General features: G+C 42.9%; 2 long non-coding RNA genes across 3 annotated transcripts in view; one reads left to right on the forward strand and one right to left on the reverse strand.

Moving 5' to 3' along the window:
• The window catches only part of LOC135966354 (uncharacterized), a 137,786-nt gene extending 136,651 nt beyond the window's left edge, over nucleotides 1-1,135 (forward strand). The window contains exon 3 of the long non-coding RNA XR_010579651.2: nucleotides 36-1,135. This is a non-coding gene — a long non-coding RNA (uncharacterized lncRNA). The remainder of the gene's footprint in view (nucleotides 1-35) is intronic.
• Nucleotide 1,136: 1 nt separating this feature from the next.
• Nucleotides 1,137-26,844, reverse strand: part of LOC107126806 (uncharacterized) — a 203,387-nt gene continuing 177,679 nt past the window's right edge. The window contains exons 3-10 of one of the 2 annotated variants that reach the window (XR_010579650.2): nucleotides 13,634-13,704; nucleotides 12,264-12,487; nucleotides 9,707-9,901; nucleotides 8,037-8,476; nucleotides 6,879-6,971; nucleotides 6,528-6,766; nucleotides 4,581-4,780; nucleotides 1,137-2,361 (exon numbers count right to left, since the gene is read on the reverse strand). This is a non-coding gene — a long non-coding RNA (uncharacterized lncRNA). The remainder of the gene's footprint in view (nucleotides 2,362-4,580; nucleotides 4,781-6,527; nucleotides 6,767-6,878; nucleotides 6,972-8,036; nucleotides 8,477-9,706; nucleotides 9,902-12,263; nucleotides 12,488-13,633; nucleotides 13,705-26,844) is intronic. The other variant, XR_012419787.1, reaches the window with a different exon arrangement.

Genomic DNA, 26,844 nt, shown 5'->3' on the forward strand with positions numbered 1-26,844 from the left:
TAATTTGCTTTTCTTATTAATTTGCTTATTTCAAGGACCTGATTGCAGAAAATACAATTGTTCTTTGGCCTCATGGATCTGTGTTCAAACATTTGCCAGTGGAAACCCAGTGCTGCATCCTGCTCTCAATGACCTCCAGCCAAAGCCAGAAGGTGGTACCTGAAGTTGAACAGGCCACACTGATTTCTCTTTGCACTTCATGGGGAACTGAGGAGCTTTCTTATTCAAAGGATGTTAGAAAGAGCCTAGTATAGGATTCAGAGACAGGCATTGGGTGATTTGGGAGGGTTCAAAGAAGCAGGGATTTAAAAAAAAAATTGTGGATACATAGTAGGTGTATATGTTTCTGAATAAAGTACATGAGATGTTTTGATACAGGCATGCAATGTGAAATAAGCACATCATGGAGAATGGGGTATCCATTCCCCCAAGCATTTGTCCTTTGTGTTACAAACAATTCAATTATACTCTTTTAGTAATTTTTAAATGTGCGATTCAGTTATAATTGACTATAGTCACTCTGTTGTGCTATCAAATAGTAGGTCTTAGTCATTCTTTTTTCTTTTTCCACCCATTAGAAGCAAGAATTTAAGCTTCAGTCACTCCTATTACCTGGGGCAAGAAAATGTTTGGAATTTTGTATTTCGGCAAATGTTTTTGTCTTGCCTGTGTTCAGACAAGACTGTGGGATGATCCTACCGTTGTCTTAATCCATCATGGTCACAAAGTGGGCTTCTGTGATATCGATATTCTATGAAAATATTCCTATTTTATAAGAGAATAGCAAGGCCTAGCCTATCTCAGATATCAGGGACAACTTTTCTTCTTTCTCACTGGGTTATTACAAAACAAACGAAGGTCCCACCTTACCCTCATTGAGCTTACAATCAGGAAACACAGACAGGGATTAAGCAAAAAGTTAGTCATACAATTAGTTAATTCCTTAACCTTGTGGTGAGGCCAGTGACGAGTAAATTCTACAAAACTCTGTGCACTAAGCTCAGCAAACTTATTGTGGGAGAAATGGGTGGTGTGGGATAATGAGCCCCACAGGCTTTTCAGAGGTTGAGAATTATCTATGTCCATGTATACTTTATTTCTATTTGTATGTGGAAAAATAAAGCAAGCATACATACATTTTTGTATTTTAATGCTTACTATTAAAACACCAATTACACACTCAGGTATAAGGACTGATTTTGAGATAAAGTTGCACGTTCACAAGGGAGCCCCCATATGGGTTTGAAGCCAGAGGTCAAATGCTCCTTTAGCCACCTTCTTATGCTGCTAATCTCATAATATCCCCTGAACACTCCAGTGGCAAGTGGATGTCAACTCAGAAACTTTCAGTGAAAGGGAAATATAAAAGAAGTAAGTCATTGTTAAACACTGGCATCTCCGTCTTCATCCAGGACCTGAAGGGCACAACGGGAGCTGCTGCTTTAAAGATGCTTCCAGGGCTGACTCACAAATGAATCAAAAGGAGTGTGGCTGGCCTCTTCCTTATCCCATGCAAGGGTGAATGGGAATAAATATCCATGCCATTATCACTTTCCATGGTGCACCTTCCTGTCATGCAACTTGGCTTGCCAGTTTCAGGACTGGCCTCAGAATCAATTAACAGTGAATTATTTATATCAGCAGCTGCTGCAAAGTGTTTCCAGCTGTTGTTTTAGGAAAGCCATCTTGTTCTTTTCAAATTGTGCCCTTGCCTTTTGTACGTGACCAAATCCATCATCAAAAATGAATGCAGTTTTCTTTTCCTTTTCCAGATACAAAGACACGCTCCCACGCAGCGTCCCTCAGCTCACTCTTGGAAAGTTACGTCAGTCCTTGCTGTGTAATTTTCACTGTCATCTTGCTCGATGGGACTCTTAACGACCACTGTGTTTGATCTAATCTGATATGGTTACACATGAGTCCACCAAGTGCAGACACTTGAGAGTCATTTGTAGGTTACCATGCACCACTTCACAAGGGAGAAATTGCAGGATGGTGCCCCACAAGGACCTGCCCCCTTTCTTCCATCATCAAGCACTGCTCAGAAACATAGCTCTCTTTCCCAGTAACAGAGCAAAAGGACATCAGCAAGACAAAATCATAACAACTTCCAAAGAAGTTCATTGAAACCATATGGTCCTTCTATTGCTTTTCATATATACGCAAGTCCATTTCCTTTAGGAAGTTCTTTCACTCTCATGGAAGCAACCAGTCAATAGAGAAACTAATTTGGGAAAATACATTCAGTAAATATTAACATGCTAACCAGATTCAGAAGGGAGGATTTCATTTCTTTATGAGTCTTCTGGGAATTTATAAGGGGTTCTGATGTAAGGATGTCTTGAGGAGCCAGGAGAAGACCTAGAATTAAAGTCTGCATGGGATTAAATTTGCTGACAACTTCGGAGGAGCGATTGCAGGAATTTGGGATGGGGAAGGCTGTCATGAACCCCAAGCGATAAAGCGAGGAGCAGAGTTGAGGAGAGGATTATTTTTTCTCCTAAAGAAGAAAATGCTGGTAATGACTCTAACCCACCAAGGACTGGTGATTTTAACATTATTACAAGATAGCAGCATTGACATGGAATTTGCAGTTCTCTCCATGGGCTGTTAGCAGGGGTAGTGACAGTGCTCTGCTGTGTGACTGTTCAGGTATCAGAACTGGGGGAGATAAAGGCGGAACCTGGCAGTGAACAAGGACTAGCAAGTTGGTGTGTAGGTACCAGGGAGCCTTCTACTTGGGGTTCTGCAGAAAACTAACAATAAACAAAACAAACAAACAAACAGGAAGATGCTTTGAGGACAGCTGGGTTCTTCTTTTAGTAAGTAGAGAGGTAGAATTCATGGAATTTGTGAATAAACAATACTGAATAAACAATACTGAGTACCCTGAATTTGTCACAACTGAGTTGAAAGGGAAAATCGGTATCTGTGTGTATCTGTGTGTGTGTGCATAGCACAAACTCGTCTGTTCCCTACTTTGCAGATGAAAGGTATAAAGGAAATAATTTTAAAATTTTTACTTTCAGTGGTTATTTCTAGGAGTTGGGATGATGGGCAATTTCTCTTTTCTTATTTACATATTTCTTAAATAAGGTACCAGGAAAACTGAAATTGTAAGGAGTTAAAGATGAACTTTTTTTGAGAGAGTCAACAGAACATAACGTAAAGAATATTGTCTTATGTGGGTTCAGATCCTAGCTCTGCTCCTTGCCATTATAAACCTCAATTTCTTCTCACTTTTAAAGATATTATACTTAATATTGTAAGTGTAATTTAAGATGTCATTTTGTAAATGTGATAGAGACGTTTTTGTCTGCGACTGACAGAAAACCTGACCACATTAGCTTAAACAAATAAAGATATTTTTAAGAATATAACACAAATTCCGGGAGTAGATAATTTGGACAATTGGTTTAGAAGCTCAGTGCTATCTGGGCCAAGGGCTTTGATTTTTCTGGGCTGCTCTCTCATAGTCACAAGATGCCTGCAGTAGCTCTAGCCATCACAGCTTTGTTCAAAGAAGAAAAAGAGGAGGAGACTGGGTGCAGTGACTCATGCTTGTAATTCTAGCACTTTGGGAGCCTGAGGCAGACAGAATGCCTGAGCCCAGGAGTTTGAGACCATCCTGGGCAACACAGTGAAACTTTGTCTCTACTAAAAATAAAAATAAAAAATGTTAAAATTAGCAGGGCATGGTGGAGCGTGCCTGGAGTCCCAGCTACTGGGGAGGCTGAGGCAAGAGAATTGCTTGAAGCCGGGAGGAGGAGGTTGCAGTGAGCCAAGATTGTGCCATTGCACTGCATGCAGCCTGGGCGACAGAGCAAGACTCTGTCTCAAAAAAAAAAATAAAATAAATAAAAATTTAAATTTAAAAAAATGTTTAATGAGGAGGAAAGTAGAGGAGAAGATGGTGTATTTCACAAGCAAATGTATTTTCCCCAACCCCGTGGCTGACTTCTGCTTCTGTCTCCCTGGGTAGAATGTGGCAGTGGCATCTGGAAAGCAACCAGGAAAAGCCTGGTTAGAAGGCCGCCAGGAAGAGTGTGGTTAGAAGGCCGCCAGGAGGATCGTGGTTGGAATGCGGCCAGGAGGAGCCTGGTTAGAAGGCCGCGAGGAAGAGCATGGTTAGAGATTGCGCATCAGGTCATCCAAAGAGCGTGTGATCATCAGAGCCCTGTGCCTGACACACAACGGACAATTATTAATGCCGCTCTTATTCTTATCACATTTTTACAGGAATGATCTTTTTTCTTTTTCACAAAGTTTCCTGGAAGTGCCATGCACATCCCTAAGGCATACTTGCACCATCTATCCTTTCCCAGTCGTCAATACACAATGATGAGTAGAGTCACTTGCAACCTGCTCACACAGCAGCTTTTATCAGCTGAAGCCATTTTTCCTAGTCTTGTCTGGCAACGCTGGACATTAGGGATCATTTACTTGGGTCCAAAATGGTTATCAAGGGCTCCCTGGAGAAACACATCCTAGAAAAGCTTCCCTAACCCCAGAGGACTGACCTACCTATGAACAGCGGCTCTCACAGACCCCAGAGGGATGCAGACTGCCTGGAGACTCACCTTCAGCCGCTCTGAAATGACACTGCGCTTCGAAGGCTGAAATACGGCACTTTCCATACAAAGGGCGGAGATCGCTGGCAGTTTTGCTTTCTTATTATCTGCTTAATTTATACTTTTCTGGATTCTTGCCCTCAGACGAACAAGATGGTTTAAACATGCATGATTGGAAAACTCAAAGAATGCTGGTTTCGTTTGTTTGCCTTTTAGCCATACAGCACAGGGGGAAAAAAAAAAAAAAGTCATGCTGAGAATATGGAAACCTAAGTTAAAATCCCAGAATTAGGACATATTTTACCCATGTGATCTTTGTCAATAATAATCATGGTTGTGATAACAATAATAATTTATCTAAGGTCTACCATGTAACAGACAACATGCTAAGACATTTACGGTCATTATCCCATTCAACGATTGCAACAACCTTACGAGGAATACTCTGCTTTTTTGTTTTTTTTCTTCCAAGATGGAGTCTTGCTCTGTCACCCAGGCTGGAGTGCAATGGTGCCACCTCGGCTCACTGCAACCTCCGCCTCCTGGATTCAAGCGATTCTCCTGCCTCAACCTCCCGTGTAGCTAGGATTACAGGCTCCCGCCGTCACACCGAACTAATTTTTGTATTTTTAGTGGAGACAGGGTTTCACCATGTTGGTCAGGCTGGTCTTGAACTCCTGACCTCATGGTCTGCCTGCCTCCACCTCCCAAAGTGCTGGGATTACAGGCATGAGCCACCCTGCCCGGCTGGAATACTCTGCTTTTATCTCCATTTACAAATGAGGAGACTGACACTCTGAGAAGGGAAACAATGGGTCCATTTCCATGCACTGAGAAAGAGATGGACCTGGGCTTTTTAATTCACGTATGTTCTCTGTTTCTCACCATCAGGCCATATTGTGACTGGCCTGTGCCCGTCTTGTAAGCATCTCCTGTACCAACCTCTAATTAAACCCATTAAAAATATTACATTTGCCACATCTCCCTGAGGGTCCAATAAAGTTTCTTATTAATTCTTATTTAACATCGTGCAGCATTTAGCTCAATTCTAGCTCTATGTTCCGATTCTTTCAACCTCAGAGAAATGACTGCAGAACTCAAATACTTCCCGCTCTGTATTATCATCTGGGAGTTTAGCCAAATAATGTCTTTGGAGCTGAGGGAGAAGTGAATCCAAAGATGTCTGTTACTTTGTTTATTTCTACAGAAGACTGAGGTGACTGTTCAAGGAATGTGCCCACTACCGAGGAGGGAAAGGAAGGAGGATTTGAGACAGAGAAAGAGAGAAGAGGAACGAGAGATAGAGGAGAGAGAGGTGGGGAAAAAGGGAGAGCGAGGGAGAAACAAAGAGAGAGAGAGAGGAGGAAGAGGAGAAGAGAAGGAGAGAAGGAATGATTGAAACACCACAATGGAAAGTACACGGCCACCTGTGTATTTTCACAAATCTTTATCATTAGTCACCCCAATTCACTGACATTAAGGAAGAAGAAAAACGTCAGTGTCTGCAAAGCACATACAGACAATGAGGAGCGAATGCATGGAGACAATTTGCCATGTGCTGTGCTTCCCTTCCCTTCCCTTCTCCTTCGCTGTCTGCCTCATGGGTTCTCTGATCGCACTACGCCTGTCTCTGCGGACAGTCCATGTTTATCCATCAGAAGCAAAGCCTTTAGAGGTGCTCTGTTTACTTTGAAAACTTCTTCTTAGGACACCCCTTGAGAGACCCCACTCTTCCTCTGCCCATGACTTTCTACACTAGTATGTAGCAAAACTAGAGATACGGAATCGAGGGCTGTCCGCACAAATGATGTTTAAAGCCAGGGGACCGGGTTAGATTACTTCGAGAGTGATACAGTGCCCCATATTCATATTTAGTAATTGCATCCATGCATTTTCTATTTTCCCCAGGAAGAAAACTTCTCCAGGGTACCATATCCATCATGCAATCCTGCATACCCTGCAGTGCTTGTCTGAGTCGGGGTCCTCATGGTAGGAAAGAATGTGGAATGGCACGTCTGGGTCTGCCCCTAACCACAGCAAAACATCAGATATGCCCCAGTTGAGGCATAGCTATAAAATACTTGAGCAACACTCTTCAAAACTTCCAAAGTCTTCAAAAACAAAGTCTGAGAAACTCGTAGATAAGGGGAATTGAAGAAGACAGGATGACTAAATGTAATGTGGCCTCCTGGACCCTGGAAGAGAAGGACATTGAGCAAAAAATAAGTCAGAATAAAGTATGCACTTTAGCTAATAATAATGTATCAACATTAGTTCAGTAATTGGGGTGGGCATGGTGGCTCACACCTGTAATCCCAGCACTTTGGGAAGCCGAGGCAGGAGGATTGCTTGAGGCCAGGAGCTCAAGACCAGCCTGGGCAACATACTGGGGCCACATCTCTACAAAAAACAAACCAATAAAAATTAGCTAGGCATGATGGTGTGAGCCTGTGGTATCAACTACTCAGGGAGCTGAGGTGGGAGTATCTCTTGAGCCAGAAAAGTCAAGGCTGCAGTGAGCTACGGTTGCACCACTGCACTCCAGCTTGGGTCACAAAGTGAGACCCTGTCTTCAAAATAAATCAATACATAAACAATATTTGTCCAGTAATTGTAACAAATGTACTTTGCTAATGTAAGATGTTAATAATAGGGGCAAACAAGTGCATGGGTATCTTCTAAATTTTCCTATAAATCTAAAACCATTCTAAAAATAAGATATATTATTGGGAGAAAAAAGAAAGCTAGGTCAGTTGGGTCCTGCCTGGGGTTCTGTCCTATCTGGGCACTGAAATATTAGAAATACGACGTGAGGTCGTTCAGATTTTAAACTGCTGCTGGATAATGTAAATGACTTCTGTCCCCATCAAAGCAGACAGAGCCCTCCAGTGGACACTGAAGACGTTTGCAGCAGCACGGGTCTCCACTCATTTGCGTTTCTATGACACTCACCTGCAGGCTGACTGGAGCCAACACACCCCACAGACACATGAATCAGGCCAGCTGGCCATCACCTGCAGCAAACGTCAACATCTGGTCATCCAAAACCAATCATGACATGGTTTAACAGGAATGAGTTGTTCATTTTACATCAAATTACCAACTTAGCCTTTAAGTGTTCCCCCATTCAATTCTTTACCAAATTCTGCTAGTTGCAGCTTAACTATAGATGTAGATGGTCCACACCTCATCATGTCCATCAGCACCAACCTGGTCCACACGACCATCTACCCTCCTATCTGAACAACTGCGAGAGCCCCAATTGCCCCCAGATCCTCTCATGCCTCTGCCAGAGCAATCCTCTTACAGAATAAATCAGACCTTGCCCCTCCACTTAAATATCTTCAACAACACCCATTGCATCGGGAACAAAATTTACAAATAAAGAATCCCAAGAGTGTGCAATAGACCCCAGCTCGCACACCACCTCCGCCCTCCATCTCCTGCCCCCTTCCTCTTGCTCACTGTGCACAGTCTTGGGGTCACTCATTGGAGACAAAGCAACAGTCAGCCTTCAGGAAAGGGAACCTCGTTTCGACACCTTCACGTAAGAAGGTCCAAAATCCTAGCTGAGCACACAGACTTGATTAGCATTGCTGATTGACTGAGAAGGCGGCAAAATTTGAGAGGAAAGCTTGTCTTTGGCCATTTCAGGAAGACACGTGTGGGTCACAGGTAGGACGGCGGTGGCAGCTGCCAGTGCACATGGCATAAGAGCCACCGAGCTGTGACGCTCCTGAGCCATTCATCAGCCCTGGCAGCAGGACGTTGATGTTGATGAAGCAGCAAGCATTGGGGGAGGAATGAAAGATGCTCCCGTGCCTCAGCCTTGGCGCCGTCTTCCCTCCAGACGCCAGGGCAGGGGAGCATCTGCCTCCTCAGGTGACACGGACGCTGCTCCCTGGCTGAGAGATGAATTATAAACAGATTGAAGACACTCGCTTTAGGGACTATGCTCTTCCTCACCCCCACCCACAATGCAAAATTCATATGACGAGGGATGAATGCAAATCTCCATTCACATGAAGCAGGAAAGAAGCTTTTAAAATAACATTCATCTGGGAAGGAAGCATCGCATCATGTGGAGATGCTTAATAATCCTCAAGAAAAGCTCCCAAGAGCAGAGAGGAGCACTTGGCAGGGCCCCCGGTGACTCACAGAATGTCCAGGAACAGCCTCCATCGCTGTCCTTTCCTGAGCACTGGGGCTTACCAGCGTGGGGAGGGCCTGGAGGGTGAGCGTGGGCTGCCTCTCCCTTCATACTTTTGACTCCCTCTGCCCTTTGCCAACACCAGGAGGCCTTTCTACCATGTGGTCTCTGCCTGGAACACTTTCCCCTCAGAAATGCCCTCAGAAATCCTTCACATTCTTCTGTTGTTTCTAAATGCCAGCTTCTCAGAGTATCCAATGCTGATTTATTATTGTAATGCTGATGAACTACTATACTGATTTTTTTTCCCTACAAATTTCTTCAGGATTTTCAAATAATACAATTAGATGGGCCATCTAGCATTTGTAATATGGTCAGCTAAAAATTAAAACAAGTAAATAATTTTAAAAAACTTATTTTTAGTAATAAGAGACCAAGCCCCCAATTTTTAATGGTTTTGAACTGCTTGACAGGTGAGATTCTTGTTTTAGGATTGGAGTTTACAAAACTCCAAAGAGTCATTTGTAGGCCAATGTAAATATTAGTATAAATAGTCCTCAAGTAAAGTTTCCAAAAATCCCCTTAAAATAAGCAAGTGTTCTCCCTAAATTGTATACAGAGCTTTTATTTTCACCACTTAAAAACAATGAAGTGGGCTGGGCCAGTGGATCATGCCTGTAATCTCAACACTTTGGGAGGCCGAGGCAGGTGGATCCCTTGAGCTCAGGCATTCAAGACCAGCCTGGGCAACATGGTGAAACCCTGTCTCTACAAAAAAGTACAAAAATTAGCCGGGCCTGGTGCCACACACCTGTAGTCCCAGCTACTCTTGGGAGGTGAGGTGGGAGGATCACTTGAACCAAGGAGGCAGAGGTTGCAGTGAGCCAAGATCACACCACTGCACTTCAACCAGGACAACAGAGCAAAACTCTCTCTCAAAAAAAGCTTCTAACATTAGCTTACATAATATTGGGTACGTACTTACTGTATCAGGCGGTCTATTAAGCATCTTATATGTATTAGTCCATTTAGTTTTCATAATTTTAAGATAAAGCATAGCTTCAGGCCAGGTGCGGTGGCTCACGCCTGTAATCCCAGTACTTTGGGAGACCGAGACGGGCAGATCACGAGGTCAGGAGATTGAGACCATCCTGGCTAACACGGTGAAACCCCTTCTCTACTAAAAATACAAAAAAAGAAAAAAAAATTAGCCGGGCGAGGTGGCGGGCGCCTGTAGTCCCAGCTACTCGGGAGGCTGAGGCAGGACAACAGAGAGAACCCAGGAGGTGGAGCTTGCAGTGAGCCGAGGTCATGCCACTGCTCTCCAGCCTGGGCGACAGAGTGAGACTCTGTTTAAAAAAAAAAAAAAAAAGATAAAGCATAGCTTCATATAACATTAAAGTGAAGCACACAAGCAAATGAAACAAAACACTTGGCGCCTTCTCTTCCCTGCACCTTGCTCTCCACCCACGACACATTATCTATTGATATTTTTCACAGCAAAACACCTCCAAAGAGCCACCTGTGACACTCTTTGATGGTTGTGTCTCTTATTGCCATTTTGTTCATAAAGATGAGAGTCTTGTAATTTTTCTAAAGTCACCAAAATAATCAGTGCCAGAGCTCAAAACTGAGCCTGTCTTCTAAGTAAGCAAGCAATACACTGAATTCCAGCTGGGAAAATTAAACACACACTACACACAGGAAAGCTAAAGTCCTCTTTGGTACCTCTTTCAAGACATCAGGCTGTACATAATAAATATTTACCACTTTCATGTGTTGATTAAAGAATGAATGAACTTTAAAAATAAAGTCCTTTTGACCTCACTTTTTCTTCGCGATTACCCTGAGTTAATCTGTATTGTCATCAGTTTGGCATATTACATAGATATCAATGTGTACAGATACACACAGACATATATGCACATGTACGTATGTGCACTTACGCATGCATGCACACATATATATGCGTGCTGAAAGGTATGGTTTGGGTTTGTGATTTTAAAATATTATGCATTGTATCTATCTGTTGATTATTTAACAATGCATGTCTTTGTCATTTAGCCTAACATTTAGCACAGACCTGCTGCATCCTTTGGGATCTCTGAGAGTTTTGCTACAGAACACCTATGCCATAAGATTATTTCATTGGTAGGTATCTCATTGCTTCTAAAAGTTCCATTTATTACTGCAATGAACATCTTTTTACATAGGCGTCTTGCTGTGTGTGTCCTCAGCTAACATTTATTATGTGCCGGGGAAGATACATTTTACAAGCATTATATAATTTTCAAGCCACCCTTTGAGGAGGTGGATAATCTGGATTCATATCCAGTCCATGGTGCTACAGTGGGAATGCTACCCGCTGCTGGGATGTCCATATTCATGAGTGAGGGGTTCATCAGGCATCATGCTTCTCTTTCTCAACTTTAAGTTTTCCAAATTTTCTGTCAAATTGCATCAATTATTCTAGGTCTAAATAATGTACACTCATACACAAGCATAAATCAACTTCAGGTAAATGTGTGTGTGTGCAAGAACCCCTAAATCGACCATGGTTAGAATTAAAAGACAGCAAATTCAGGAGACAGAAAGTAGAAGAGTTCTATGGAACCTAATCCTTAAAGATCACACACTCCACATTTGCTTTTCACCATTCTGAGGGGCTCAGGAAAATCCTAATCAGCCGTTCACAGGCAAGAATGCCTGAAAAAAGACCACCTCCATTGCTCTGAGACTTCTCTTTTTTTGCCTCTTTCTTGACTCTCCCATTGCCCTGAGATTCCAGTGACATTTTTAATCACCCGTGACATGGCCTCTCCATGCTGGCTTGCCTTTCTGCAAAATGTGGATCAAATGGATGGATAATTCAGATACATCCTTTGTTAATAAATGTATTAATAGATCTAAATGCAGATGTCCTTTTTATTTGGATTGATGTGTTGGCAGTTAAACACTACATCTCACCAAGAACAAAATAATTATTTTTGCTTTTGACACAACCAGGATACATATTTCAATTTATTCACTTATGCAATCACTTTTACCATCAGCCCACTCAGAGAAACTCATAAAACACAGTTTGATTTTTCTTTCTTCAAATGGTGCAGGCAGCCAAGCTTCATGTCCTCAGCTACCTTATTTTATACTCTTGCACTCCAGCATGAGAGGCTGAGCAGAGTCCCTCTCCCCCGGCCAGGAACCCTGGACTTTCTGCCCTCCCCAGCTCCCACCTATACCTGGCATATGAATGTGTTTCTACTTCATGCCTTTGTTCTTCTGATTCTGCCTGGATCCTGTAATAGATCTGAAGTGTGTGCCCTATTTATTTGTCTGGATACAATTATGAACTGATTTCCATTTCCAGAGTGAGGGTCCCTTCCCCTCTGGGTGCATATGTGAGTCTCACAATGCCCAGAGCATTTCACTCAATAAAGTGGTAAATTCGCATCTGTCCTTGCAGTTGCCAGAAGAGACCATGAATTGCCTCAACTGGAAAGAAAATGTGGCGGACCCACTGGAAGACTCTGCCCTCTTCTCACCCCACGTTCAGTTGCAGAAATGTTAAGATCGTCTGATGTCTTTCTCTGAAGATGGGCACAGAAAGCTCCAATTTTCACGCTCCACGAGATGTCATTTGAGCTGGGATAGACGTTTTGTCTCTGGGATCCATCAATCTGCTTGTGCTTCTCCCATGAGCTGAAGATTCCCTGAAGCTCCTGAATATCATCCCTTGAGGTCAGGGAGATGCATTTTCAATTTCCACCTGCAAATTAGACTGGGGCATACTTTTCTGGAAATATTGGAAAGAAAAAAATGTAAAACTCTGGTCCTAATTTTTTTTCACACCAGAGGTGGGGAAGGAATACTGTTTTAAAGACAAAAGCTCAGTGAATTTTGTAAACCTTAGGAAGGATAATTAAAGTCATATTTTGGAGCCTCACTAGGTAGGAGAGAGAGATCCCACCACAGTAAAGCTGCCCTAGGGCTGTTGAGACCAACAGCAAACTTTATTCTTTGACATGTTGGTGACATGCTGGAGTTGACTTCTGTTTCTTTCTTACCTCAACTCACTGTATCCCAAGTCAATCAATAGATGAGTATGGCACAGCTGATCCCTGCTAGCATGTGCTAGATACTACAGGGACCATAAGAAACATATCACATGCCAAACTTCTTTCTAGGAGCTCACAGTCTAACTAGGAGAATGACTAGTTAAAGTTTAGGTCGTATTGAGCTGTAAGTAATACACAACCTGAAAAAGCAGAGCAATGAACAAGTAAGAACACACACAAGACCTCAGGACTTAGACTGTTTAGGAATAGTATGATGATCCCTCATTGCCAATAGAAGCTCACGCTCCTCCCAGTTTCCTGCTCTGCCACCTTACCCATGTGGCTTTATCTCCTCCTAGTCACAAAACGACTGCTTCACCTCCTGTATCACATGCACATTCCCAAGTTAAGAAAGGGATGGACAAAGCAAAAAGACAGACCCAGCTAGATAATCATCTTACAGAAGCTTCCTGGAAGCTCTTCCCAGCAACTTCTGTTTATATCTCTAGGGTCAAAATGGTGACTCATAGCCTCCTCAAGCTGCAGGTAGCCTAGTGGAAAATAGTGTTTTTCCTCAACATGAAAATAAAATCTAGGTTATTAAGGAAGAAAGGTGAAACAGGTATGAGTATGTGAAGGGTGCTTGTCGCAGGCAAAAAATAAAGATGGAAAGGTAATTGTTAATGGAGGGCGGCAGGTAGGAAGGTGTTTGAGGATTCAGGAAGGTGGCTCTCAAGAATCCTCAGAGGGGAACTTGATCCCACAGGAATCCTGGTTCTCATTAGGATCATGAGTTAGATGCCGATGGTAACAAATATAGACTTCTGTTTCCCGGAAGACTGCCTGCCGTGTCTTACCTGGAGTAGTGGGAAATAGGTGTGAATGGGTGGCCTTCAGAAACTGGTAGTTCAATCACCGGGTGCAGTTCCTGGAAGAATGCAAAGCAAGAGGACGGGATTTTTAAGTAGCCCCTGTGATCTGGTTCCGTCCTTTCTTACAAAGCATGAAGGCCTTGTTCTCTCACACTTGGTTTCCCTCTGGCACCCCCTACATCAATCTCTGCAGACCCTTCATTTTAGATTAGCTGTTCTGAATCCATGCTACACATTAGAATAATGTGCATAACTTAAAAAAATACAAATGTGCAGGCTCCACCCCAGAGAAATTAAATCAGGATCTCTAGAGCACGGGGAGAGGGAATATTTTTCAAATTACTAGATTTAATTTTAGAGCAGTTTTAGTTTTATAGAAAAATTGAGTAGAAAGTACAGAGAGTTCCCACATACCTCCTTCCCCCAGAATAAAACAGCACTCCCTGGTCTCAATATCTTGGATCACTGCGGTACGATGGTTAAGTTGATGAGCCAATTCGAATATTGGCACATTATTAACTAAAGTCCATAGCTTTCATTAGGGTTCACTGTTTGTGTTGTAATGTTCTACAGGGTTTGACAAATGCATTCATCATTTCAAGAATTTTCAGAAAGTCCCGTATGCACCATTTCAGTATGAAACAGAATAACCTCATGTCGCAAAAGTCCTCTTTGTTCTACCTATTCATCCCTCACTCTCCCCTAATTCCTGGTAACCACTGGCCTTTATTTTTTTCTATTTCCATAGTTTTGCCTTTCCCAGAATATGACATAGTTAGAATAATTAGGTATATAGTTATAGCAGAAATCAGTATATTTTGAAGGTCTCCAGGAAATTCTAATATACAACAGCATTGGAAACCATTAGGCTATAATATAGAACGATGTTCTAGTAATGTACCTGTAAGTTTTTTTTAACATACTCAAAGTGCAATCCTCCCATTTGACAGACAAAATGTATGTTCTGAAAGGGGAAGTGACTTGACCAGGGTCACGTGTGAATATGAAGACTAAGTGTATCACATTGTTGTTCTCAGATAAATTGGCTAATGCAAATTAAAGTGTTTTCTCTCTTAGGGTTGTCTTTCTTCTAACATCCATGTATTGCACAGATATTTATTGAGAAACATTTCTGAGTCAAGCAGCATCCCTGGTGCAGTAGCTACAACCATATATCTGAAACCACTGTTGATCCCACAGGCCTCGGGTTAGTGGAGGTTATGGACAAGTGAACAGCAGTGTAAGGTAGAATGGTGATATAATGGCCATCCCTGAATACTGCTCTAGGTCCTTTACGATTAACTCCCTTCATGCTCATAAGAGCCCCTTGATGTAAGTGTCATTATAACCTCATTTTATGGATGAGGTTACAGAAACTGAGGCACAGAAAAAAAAAAAGTGCTTTGTCTAGGGTTATATAAAATACAGATGGCAAAGTCAACATGTAAATGCAGGAGGGACCGCCCCACGCATTAGACGGTTTCCTGAGAATTTTTCCTGTGTTCTGCAGTATTTTACACTTCCATACTGTGGCCTCGGGGTTCTGAAAGTCTCCTTCTCTGTCAACAACCCTGTGACACATGACTCTGGAGGTGACTGTTGAAGCGGAGCACATTCCATATGGCGTTTCCACGTGGAAACTGACTGTGTTCACCTGGCAAGCGTTCAATGTCTCCAAAATCCCATTCCTTAGAACAGAAGGGTTGAACATCATTGCATTCAATTGTCTCTCAGAATGAATAGTTCCAACTGCCGTGGTTTCAGAGTCGGGTGCTTAAGAATGACGTCATTCGTGGGAGCCTATCTGCTGCTCTGTATTTACCGTTATTGAATAGTTTCACATTGATGAGGGAAATGGCTCTCTTAACCAGGTCATCCCTTATTGGTATTTACAAGTTTTAAATTTAAAATCCAGCCATATGTCATTGCGTTGCAAACAGCACCTAGAATAGCAGTTACTATTAGTAATAGTATCAATATATTATGACTAATACAATCAGTAATAACTAGTATACTGTTAGTATGTTATTACTAAAAACACACATAAAAACGGTATGATTCTTTTCATTGACTTTGATAAATAATGTAAAGTGGTTAAAAAACAACAACAACAATCTTAAGCAGGAAACATTGGTATGCCAACCACCCATAAGAAGCCACTCAAGAGCTTAACAAATTAGAATAATCCAAAGGTATCTATAAATGCCCTAGGGATGTATTAACAAAAGCAGGATATCACAAATGCTGTGAACAGGAGCATTAAAGAAACTCTTGGGCATCACTTAACAGAGATGGCAGCTCATGATCTGCAACTCATGAATTTCCTATCCATAATCTTTTAGTAGAAGATGCTACCAAAGAGGTTGGAAATGCAAGCACCACCCCAGAGTTAAGTCTCTTTGCCCTCTTTCAGGTTCCATGATGATTGCAGAGGCAATTACCATGGGAAGGGAAACACAATGCACTGACTGGAGGAGCTTTGGACGCTTAACCAGAGCTATTGCCAGAAGCTCACGGCCTCTGCTAACAGCAGAGTGTCAAAGTGGAGAACAGGTGTTGTCCTAGGAAATCAGTATTCCATTACCTGGAGAAGGGGGTGGGGATGAATATGGGTCAAAAACAGCCAAGGATGTTCCTTGAGATATGCATTTATTTACCTGCTCCAGGGCACCATGCTAACCATGCTAAACACTTGGTAATGTCATTGTGGCTGCTCCTGTTATTTAAGATGAGGTCCTTTGTGGATAATGATGATGACGATGATGATGATAATGATGATTAAACAGCTATCACTTATTGAGTGCTTATTAAATTTCAGGCATGATACTAAATTGCATTTATCACTCAACTTTAGACAAAGACCCTGTAAAATATACATTATTATTTTTGTTAATACATCACATTTGCAGAGGAGGGAAATGAGCATCTGTCTAAGTCACCATGAGTCTTCTTTTTGTTGTTGTTGTTGTTGAGACAGAGTTTCGCTCTTGTTGCCCAGGCTGGAGTGCAATGGTGTGATCTTGGCTCACAGCAACCTCTGCCTCCTGGGTTCAAGCAATTCTCCTGCCTCAGCCTCCTGAGTATCTGGGATTACAGGTGTGCGCCACCACACCCAGTTAATTTTGTATTTTTAGTAGAGATTGGGGTTCTCCATGTTGCCCAGGCTGGTCTCGAACCTCACGAGATCCACTTGCCTTAGGCTCCCAAACTGCGGGCATTACAGGGGTGAGCCACCGTGCCCAGCCACTGTGTGTGTTCTTAACCGCGCTCCATCTCCCTCGGCCCCACAGTTACACTTAGTTGCCAGTAGATCCTGACTGTCCATCCTGCTTGACCATACTCTCACTCATGGCAGTCCACAACGATAAGCAAAAATAAAATAAAATAATCACAACCAAAAACAATAAAAGGCGAAATCTTGAGGGCTGAGTAAAAATTTGACAGCAAACAGGCAACCTGACTCAGCACATCTTTGTAGGAGGCTTTTGATAAAGGGGCTGAGAGAAGGAGAAATGCAGTGGATTTTTTAAAGCCAAAAATATTGTTGAACCGCATCTCTCCTACGGTAGGAAAGTGACATTCCTGAGTCGGGTTTCTTGCATGGCTACCTCCTCATCTCAACTTCGTGTAAGCCCTGGATCATTATAGAGACCATCTTCTATGTATGTAGGGTTCCTATGTCCAGATTTGGCATCTAGCTGCCTTGTGAAGAGCCTGGGTTGGGCTTTTATCTCTCAGTCACTTTTTAAATTTTAACTTAATATTTAATTTAATTCTTTTTTTTTGAGACGGAGTCTCGCTCTGTCACCCAGGCTGGAGTGCAGTGGCCCCCGATCTTGGATCACTGCAACCTCTGCCTTCCAGGCTCAAGAGATTCTCCTGCCTCAGCCTCCCAAGTAGCTGTGATTACAGGCGCCCACCAGCAGGCCTGGCTAATTGTTTTGTATTTTTAGTAGAGATGGGGTTTCACCATGTTGGCCAGGCTGGTCTTGAAGCCCTGACCTCAAGTGATCCCCCTGCCTCAGCCTCCCAAAGAGCTGGGATTACAAGCCTGAGCCAGTATGCTCAGTCCAATTTTAATTTTTTAATTGACAAATAATAATTGTACATATTCACGGGGTACATGGTGATGTTTCAATAGATATAATGGATAATGATCAGATCAGAGTAATTAGCATGTTCATCACCTAAAGTATTTATCATTTCTTTGTGTTGGAAACATTCAATCAACTCCTTCTAGCTATTGAAACTAATAATATGTTATTGTTAACTGTAGTCCTACAGGGTCACAGAATACTAGAACTTGTGTATTCCTCTCCCTAGCTGTAATTTGCTTTCTTTTAACAAATCTCTCCCCTTCTTCAACCTCTCCCAGCCTCTAGTATCCTGTCTTCTATGTTTGACTTCTGTGAGATCAACATTTTCAGGCTTCTGCACATGAGCGAATAAAAAACAGGAGTTTTTAATTTTCTGTGTTTGCACAGGTGCCTGAAGATGGGACGGCCAGGTCAGAATTTGTCAATAGACAATAAAAAATGTCCATGGACTGGTTGTGATTCTCTCTAGCTCGATATTTGGCTGATACACAGAGAGATCAAGAAAGGCTTGAAATAACTGTCACCATTATTTCCTTTTCCTCCCCGGTGAGGAATTCTTCTGGACCCTTCTTTGCTCTTTTAAACTCTCCCAGTGGTTCAGGATCATATCATGGGTAAACACACGAGCTCCTGACTGAGTCTGGAAAGACCCACTTCTCTCTGCTTAACAAATATATGAATCCATTGTTAAAAAGCTCGACGGTACTAAGGAGATCCCTCTCTGGGCCTGGGCTTTCAGACACACGCTCGACCACACAGGGTGGGATTTCTTGCTGTCACTGAAGTCAGCATGCAGCACTAGTGATAGAAATGACACATTTAACCTCCTGACCCTGCGGGGAGGAGATGCCTGATTTGTTAATATACTAGACAATCCTGTGAGTGGGGCAGTCACACAGGGACCTAAGCCTCTGAATTCAAGCCGCAGGCAAACTGTCCCTGCTGTATGTCCCCTGGTTCCTCTCTCAACTTCACTCTTTGTGGTTACATTTTCCAACAGGGCACCTGCACCAAATACGTATGCATATATTTAGCATCAATATTTCAAGAAGTCTCATCCTCACCTGTTTTTGGAGAGAAATATGCTGGGGACACACATGGAACTTGTAGAGCGGGAAAAGGGGGTGCTGCACAGTTGAGGGATGCTGTGCTTTGGAGTTTATGAGTCTCTGTGGCAAACCGTACACATTATCACAGGGCATACCTTCAAGAAGCCTCCCTGGGCAGGATTTTTAACCTTTCTAAATGTCATGATTCTCACCTACAAATCAGAGATTAATATGAGTGGTCTCGTAGGCTGAGAGGAGAGGGAACTCCTTGGGAGAGGGCTGGAAGCCCTACCCACAGGAGCCTGGTAATGAGTACAAGAGGAGGTTGGAAGTAAGAGCCAGAGGCAAGTAGACTTGGAGGTGGAGGGTTCTGTGATAGCTTAGAGACTGCTTTCCAGCTGCTATGCACAGCTTAGGAGTCCCATGTTTGGGGAGACGAGGTCTCCAGAGAACTGACTAGGGAGTGGCGGTGACTCTGCAATCCAAGAGGTTCCTTCCTCCACAGAAGCAGCACAAAAACACGTCCTGGGGCACAGGACGTGTTTTTGCCAGAAAGAGTCAGGAGAAGCAGCAGCTTGCCACACCGGGCCCACAGCTCCAGGTCTGCCTCCAAGATGGGGACGTGTCCAGATCCACCATATGCCATGGCTTAGAGGAGAGGTGGCGAGAGATCCAGAAACTCCCAATCCTTCTATCTTTAGCTTTATGATGCAGCAGGACCCAGGGTGGGCATCTGAGTCATTTTCTTGGCACAGACATGCAGTGAATTAAAGACACCTCACTCCAAATTCAAACAAGATGCAGCAAAAATGAAAGAGAAAAACAAATCCTAAAGCTGTCAATGTCACCATCTCTTTGATGGCTCCATCTCGAAGCTGTCCAAGGAACCCCCAGGCCCCTTTGGACATAATTCTAGGTGGTGGAATATGGGGAGAGTCACCCCCAGAGATGCCAGGCAGAGCAGAGGCTGGTGGACCATGCACAGCCAGGAGCCCTCACAACACAGCAACCCTCAAGTCCAGCACATATCATCCAGCAGTTTGTGGGCAAAACCTCAGACAAATCTCAGTCACAAGAACAACCTCTTCAGTCACAAGAACCACCTCAGTCCACTATTACATGGTGTCACGAGGACAATCGCAGTCCAGTAATACATAGTGTCATACCAAGTCACATCAAAACTGTGAAATGTAGGCAAGTTGATGGCACCACCCTACCCCAGCTGGGGCTGCTTCTGGATGAGAACCTAGAGTGAAGTTTACAAAGGCAAGCGGGGATGGCTCCTTCTCTCTGGTTTCTTTCCCTCCCCGGTCACTTCTGATTATGGCCCCAGAGTGAGAGGAAGAGGTAAAGGAGCTGAAAATATCTGCCCTGACTGATTCAGTTAGGACCTGACATCAGTGTCCCCTAGACGGAGCAGATACCCAAGTCTGAGTCTTCCTCCCGTGGCATCATCTGAGTTTTGTGGGGCCCACGGCATGGACGTCGCCTGCATTAGCTTGATCCAAGTGACATCTTTTCCTGATGGCCATGAACAGCTCTCCTGTTCATGCCTTGGCTTCAGGCAGTCCACTTCCTCCAGGCAGTTCCCTATACAGTTTGCCTTTGAAGACCACCTTTGACCCGGCTTTCTTGTACCATCCCAAGAAAACATACAGTTTTCCCTTTGTTGGTAAAAGCACAGCGTCTCCCAACGCATCCCTCTCTGTCTGTGTTCTGTCCCAGCCAGGCCGTTCTGACCCCAGCCCTTCACATTTAGAATTCGCCTGGTTGGACTCAGATCCGAGTTCTTACGCCTCTTGCATGCCAGAGGTCACAGGTCAAACTCTCCGTGTGATTTCTCTGAAGCTCAAATTTATCCAAGTCAGTGTCTCAATCCTGCCCCATCTCAGGCCTGCATTGGGCTTAGAAATCGCAGTGAAGAAAGGAAATGCGACTCACTCACTCTCTTTTGCTTCACCTCTTCTCCAATTGCTAGTTACTAATTACCTCCTTCCTAGTGGTTGCATTAAAGCTACATTCACTGGCTTAGTTGGTGAGAGATGCCAGCACACCAATAACTTCCCTCCAAGTCATCTCAGCACCTCTGATCTTGGCAGGAGCAGGGGATCCGCTGCCGTCGGAGGATCTATGTTCAGTCTTTAGCATGTGCTTCTTCTGTGTTTTCTCTTTAGCCTCTGGGGGACACCTGGTACCTATTTCATGATTCTCATCTCCTGCTTATTAGAAAAATGTAGGGACTTTAATAGATGTTACATTTAATATCTCCACTCCAATTTTTTTTCTCTTTTCAAATTTTAGATTTAGGGGGTACATGTGCAATTTGTTACATGGATATTTTATGGTGGTGAAGTCTGCGCTGTTAGTGCAACCATCACCCAAAAGGTGCACATTGTACCCAGTAATTAATGTCTCCTCCCTCAACCCCTCATTCTCTCACCCTTCCAGTCTCCAACATGTTATTCCACACTCCGCATTCATGTGTACCCAATATTTACCTCCCACTTATAAATTAGAACATGCAGCATTTGACTTCCTATTTCTGAGTTATTTCATTTAAGGTAATGGTCTCTATCTAGTTCCCTCCAGGTTGCTGCAAAAGACGTGATTCCATTCTTTTTTATGCCTGAGTAGTATTCCATGGTGTATCGGCATATGTGTGTGTGTGTGTGTGTGTGTGTGTGTGTGTACATACGTCCACACATTTTCTTTACCCACCCAATCGTCCACTGACAGATACTTTAGTTGATTCCATATCTTTGCTATTGTGAACAGTGCTGTGATAAATACACCAGTACAGGAATCTTTTTGGCATAAAGATTTATTTTATTTTGGGTAGATACCCAGTAGTGGGACTGCTGAATTGAACGATCATTCTATTTTTTCTTCTTTGAGAAATCTCCATACTATTTTCCACAGAGGTTGAATGACTTTACATTCCCACCAACGGTGTCTAAGGCTTCCCTTTTCTCTGCATTCTCACCAACATCTGTTATATTTTGATTTTTTTTTTTTTTTTTTTTTGAGACGGAATCTTGCTATCTCGCCCAGGCTGGAGTGCAGTGGCGCGATCTCGGCTCACTGCAAGCTCCGCCTCCTGGGTTCATGCCATTCTCCTGCCTCAACCTCCTGAGTAGCTGGGACTACAGGCGCCCACCACCGTGCCCGGCTAATTTTTTGTATTTTTAGTAGAGATGGAGTTTCACCGTTTTAGCCAGGATTGTCTTGATCTCCTGACCTCGTGGTCCACCTGCCTCTGTCTCCCAAAGTGCCAGGATTGCAGGAGTGAGCCACACTCCTGGTCGTAGTCAGCTCTTGAGAAGTTTGCAGCCTTCATGTGGTTTCTGAGAACACAGAAGGAACTCAATAGATGTGATTGGTGATTAGTGGGTTATAGGGAAGGAATATTGGACTGCGATTAGTGAGGGGAACTCTCAAGACTCTGGCTGTGATGGGCCAGGCGTGATGTGAGATGCTCCTCCAGACCTTCCATGCAACACTGGTTTATTTGTGCTGCAAGCACTTCTGACTTTTTCCAGTGCTGCAGCTTGATGGTTCAGTGACATCTATCTTTCCTTTGCCTAGTGTACAGTGGCTTTTACACAAAGCTTCCTTCCATTGAGTGACTTTGTCAATCTCCTTTGTGTAATTCATTGGCATTCCATCTCTTTATGGCAGAGTTTCTTCAGGTAGAGGAGGGTAATTCTCTATTCTTGGTAATAATATCTGCCACCCGAAAAAAAAAAAAAAAAAAACACTAAAGAAGACACAGAATAGCCATATCTTTACAAGAAGTGCCTAAATATATTTTGATCATGAGTAAGGCACTAGAAAGTCATAGGAGCGTCCTCTTCTTAGAGACTATGGTGTGATGATCCTAGGAACAGCCGATCTCACGTGTAGATTTAATATGATATGTTTGTAACATCAATTCTGTTCTTCAAACTCCCTTCAGATCCTGGTAAGTTCTCAATATCATCTCAAAACCCTGGGGTTAAAATACTGGTCCTTGCTTTGGACACTGCCTGGTGACTGACTCGGTCAGCGTAAAATCCCTCAGCTCATCATCCATTGCCATCAAGACTCCAGCAGCTGCAGAGCAGGGACCCTCTGCAGAGCTAATGACAGCTCCATCTCTGAACCTACTGGCAAAAGAAGGGATTGGGAGACCATGGAGATGGGCCCAGGTTAGTCCAGCCATAGAGGGGGACAGCCAGCTTCTGCAGGCTGCTGTGTCCAGTCCTCGCTCTGTCATTCCCTTCCCGGGAGATGTCCAGGCCTGAAGAGCATCTCCAGGTGGACCAGTGGGCCACTCTCTTCCCATCAGAGAAGTCCTTTACATCTTCCCCTGCTGCTCAGACCCTCCTTGCACTGCTGATCCCTGTGCATCCGTGGCCTCCACGCCAGTCTGAGGATCTCCTTCTCTGCCATGTGCTCACTCAGGGTCCCTTTCAGAGGAACGAGAAGACAGAAACCCTCCAGTTACAGAAAGTCCCTCTGGAAAACAGGTCCATTCCTATCACTCTGTAAGTGTCTCTCAATGTCAACATCAAACTGTAGCCTGTCTCCATATCTTAAAACCATCTAATTAAAAAACATACAATATATGGCCATTTTAGTTCATGTTTGGCATTATGTTATGGTTTCTGATAGATTGTGGTTGACAACGTCTAAAAATTAAAGGGAGTGATAAAACTAATGGATACCTCTTTCACTCAGTATTACTTTTCTTTGGTGAAAGTTCTACAGGGACCATGAGCTAATAATGAGACCAGCTCAGGCATACACGTTTAAGCACTGCACATTTTTTCTGTTGTCTGAGAGGTACCAACAGTCTGTATTTGTAATTACTCTGTACATTCTACAGAGCATTAATGATTAAATTTGAGAACACTTGCCCCACCCCAAAAGTATCCTATAATATGGCTGCATAAAACCAAAAGCAAAAACAAAACATAAAAAGCAGACATATTACTCTTCAGGAGTTCAGGCTGACATTCATTTTTCCAGTTCTTATTAGTGAAATAAAATGACAACAGCAGCAAAGTAAACACATGCCAATATTCTTTATTCCAAAGCACAGGCTGTCAGCATGTGTGAGCATCTTTCAGGCTTGCATAGCCAGAGTATCATTATTTTCTACTTCAAACATTAGAAACAGTGGAAATGTTGAACTAAAGAAATGTGATATTTACACTTTGGTAGTGTGCATCTTTCCCCAGTGTAGGTTGTCATATTCCTGGGAAATTCACTTGGATTGGTCTCTAGGAGCAAAGATGTGTGAACTTTAATCTGATTGTCTCAGAATATACTGTCCTGGACCCAGTCACCAGTGAAGGAGAGAGTCTCTAAGACACAGTGAGCTCTCTTGAATCCAATGGGGTAACTGTGCATAGGGGGATTTTAGGATGTAATGCCCCAAATTGCCTTCCCTGATAATGTGAATTCCTCATGGGCTGGTAAATGCCTCCACATACGATGAGCTTTAAATGACTGGAAAAGTGCAATTAGAACTTTGTTTCACAGAGTAGGGTAATTTTGACAGATGAATCTCTGACTCATGAGAAAGAAGTAAAACTGAATGTCAAGAAGATGTAGAATACGATAGACACTTAGCATTAAGGCAACTTAAAATACAATAGACACTTAGCATTAAGGCAGCTTAAAATACGATAGACACTTAGCATTAAGGCAACTTAAAATATCGAAAACCAGAAAGAGCTTTTGTGCCCAACCTAACAATAGGAATAACATGGATAATCTATTACATTACAACTTATATTGAACCTATCAGTTCAAAAGGAACCGATTAGATTGAAATTTAAGGGATACAACACGAGTCAGAACCAACTGAGGTCCACGAAAAGGAATAACTGTAAAAAATGTTAAAATGGAATATCAATGACTTTTTTGACCATTCTAAAAGATAATTGTCTGAAGAAAGGCCAGCATCATATTGTGTGCATGCACAATGGATGTACATTTTCATATGTGCATATGTACAATATGCATATGTATATGATGTATATGAGCATACACACAATAGCATACGTTTGGATCATAAGTAAAACTGAGCTGTATGACAGTTCACAAAAGACGAGAGAAAATAATTGGGAGTATACTGTTCAAGATTCTTGCAATGCATGAATCAGATGATAGTGATATAATATTATCTGACATTTGAATTTGATTATTTAAAGATGTATATTGCAAAGCCAGACAAAATATAAAAATTATGAATTAATTAATATTGAAGACACAAATGATTTGTAAAAATATACAGTTAATTGGAAGCAGGCAGAAGACAGGAAAAAGAGGGAACAGGTAAGAAAATAGAAGACAATTAAAATGGTAGACTTGGCCAGGCGCGGTGGCTCAAGCCTGTAATCCCAGCACTTTGGGAGGCCGAGACGGGCGGATCACGAGGTCAGAAGATCGAGACCATCCTGGCTAACACAGTGAAACCCCGTCTCTACTAAAAAATACAAAAAACTAGCCGGGCAAGGTGGCGGGCACCTGTAGTCCCAGCTACTCGGGAGGCTGAGGCAGGAGAATGGCGTAAACCCAGGAGGCGGAGCTTGCAGTGAGCTGAGATCCGGCCACTGCACTCCAGCCTGGGCGACAGAGCGAGACTCCGTCTCAAAAATAAATAAATAAATAAATAAAATAAAACGGTAGACTTAAATTGAAGGATATCAATTATTAGTACATTCAATGCAAATAGTCTAGGGTCTAGATTACCAATTAAAAGACAGATTGCCAGAATGAACAGAAGACAAGAATCAACTGTATGCTGCAATGAGTATCAAAATAAACAGATGGGCCTGGCACGATAGCTCACGCCTGTGATCCCATAATCCCAGCACTTTGGAATGCCGAGGCAGGCAGATAACTTGAGGCCAGGAATTTGAGACCAGCCTGACCAACATGTAAACATATGCCATGTGAACACTAATCAAAAGAAAGCTGACTGACTCTGGTAAACATAGGCTTCAGAAGAAGGAATGTGTCAGGAATAAAGAAGGAAATTACATAATGATAGCAGGATAAATTCTTCAAAAGACCAAACATCCTCAATGTGCATGTATCTATCAACAGAGTTGCAAAATATATGAAGCAAAACCAGCAAGAAATGATAAGAGAAACAGACAAACTCACAATTGCCATGGGAGACGTAGCACTCCAGTTTTGTTAATAACATCACAAAGAGGCCGGGTGCAGTGGCCCACACCTGTCATCCCAGCACTTTGGGAGGCCAAGACAGGCGGATCACTTGAGCTCAGGAGTTCCAGACCAGTCTGGCCAATATGATGAAACCCTGTCTCTACAAAAAATATAAAAATTAGCTGAACAAGGTGGCACACTCCTGTAATCCCAGCACTTTGGGAGGCCAAGACAGGCGGATCACTTGAGCTCAGGAGTTCCAGACCAGTCTGGCCAATATGATGAAACCCTGTCTCTACAAAAAATATAAAAATTAGCTGAACAAGGTGGCACACTCCTGTAATCCCAGCACTTTGGGAGGCCGAGGCAGGTGGATCACATGAGCTCAGCAGGTCAAGACTAGCCTGGCCAACATGGTGAAACCCCATCTCTACAAACAAATACAAAAATTAGCCTGGAGAGATGGTGCACACCTGTAATCCTAACTACTGAGGGAGTTGAGGTGGAAGGATGGCTTGAGCCAGGGAGGCAGAGGCTGCAGTGAACCAAGATAGTACCACTGCACACCAGCCTGGGGGACAGAGTGAGACCTTGTCTCAAAAAAATAAAATGAAATAAAAAATAAGAAAAATTTAAAAATTTAAAAGACCCAACAGTTCAAGGAGGAAAAAAAAATTAGTGTATATATAGTAGACCTTAAAATAAGCTATCAATCCACCAGTGCCAATTGTTATTCATAAAATACTCCACCTAACAGAAGAGCATACCCATTTTCTTCAGTATACTTAGAACATTCACCAAGATAGTTTATCTTCTATTTCATAAACCAACCTTAATAAATTAAAGAAATACAAATCAAAGTATGTTCTTGGACCACTACAGAATT

The sequence above is a fragment of the Macaca fascicularis genome, chromosome 11 (assembly GCF_037993035.2).
Source record: "Macaca fascicularis isolate 582-1 chromosome 11, T2T-MFA8v1.1".
NCBI lineage: Eukaryota > Metazoa > Chordata > Mammalia > Primates > Cercopithecidae > Macaca > Macaca fascicularis.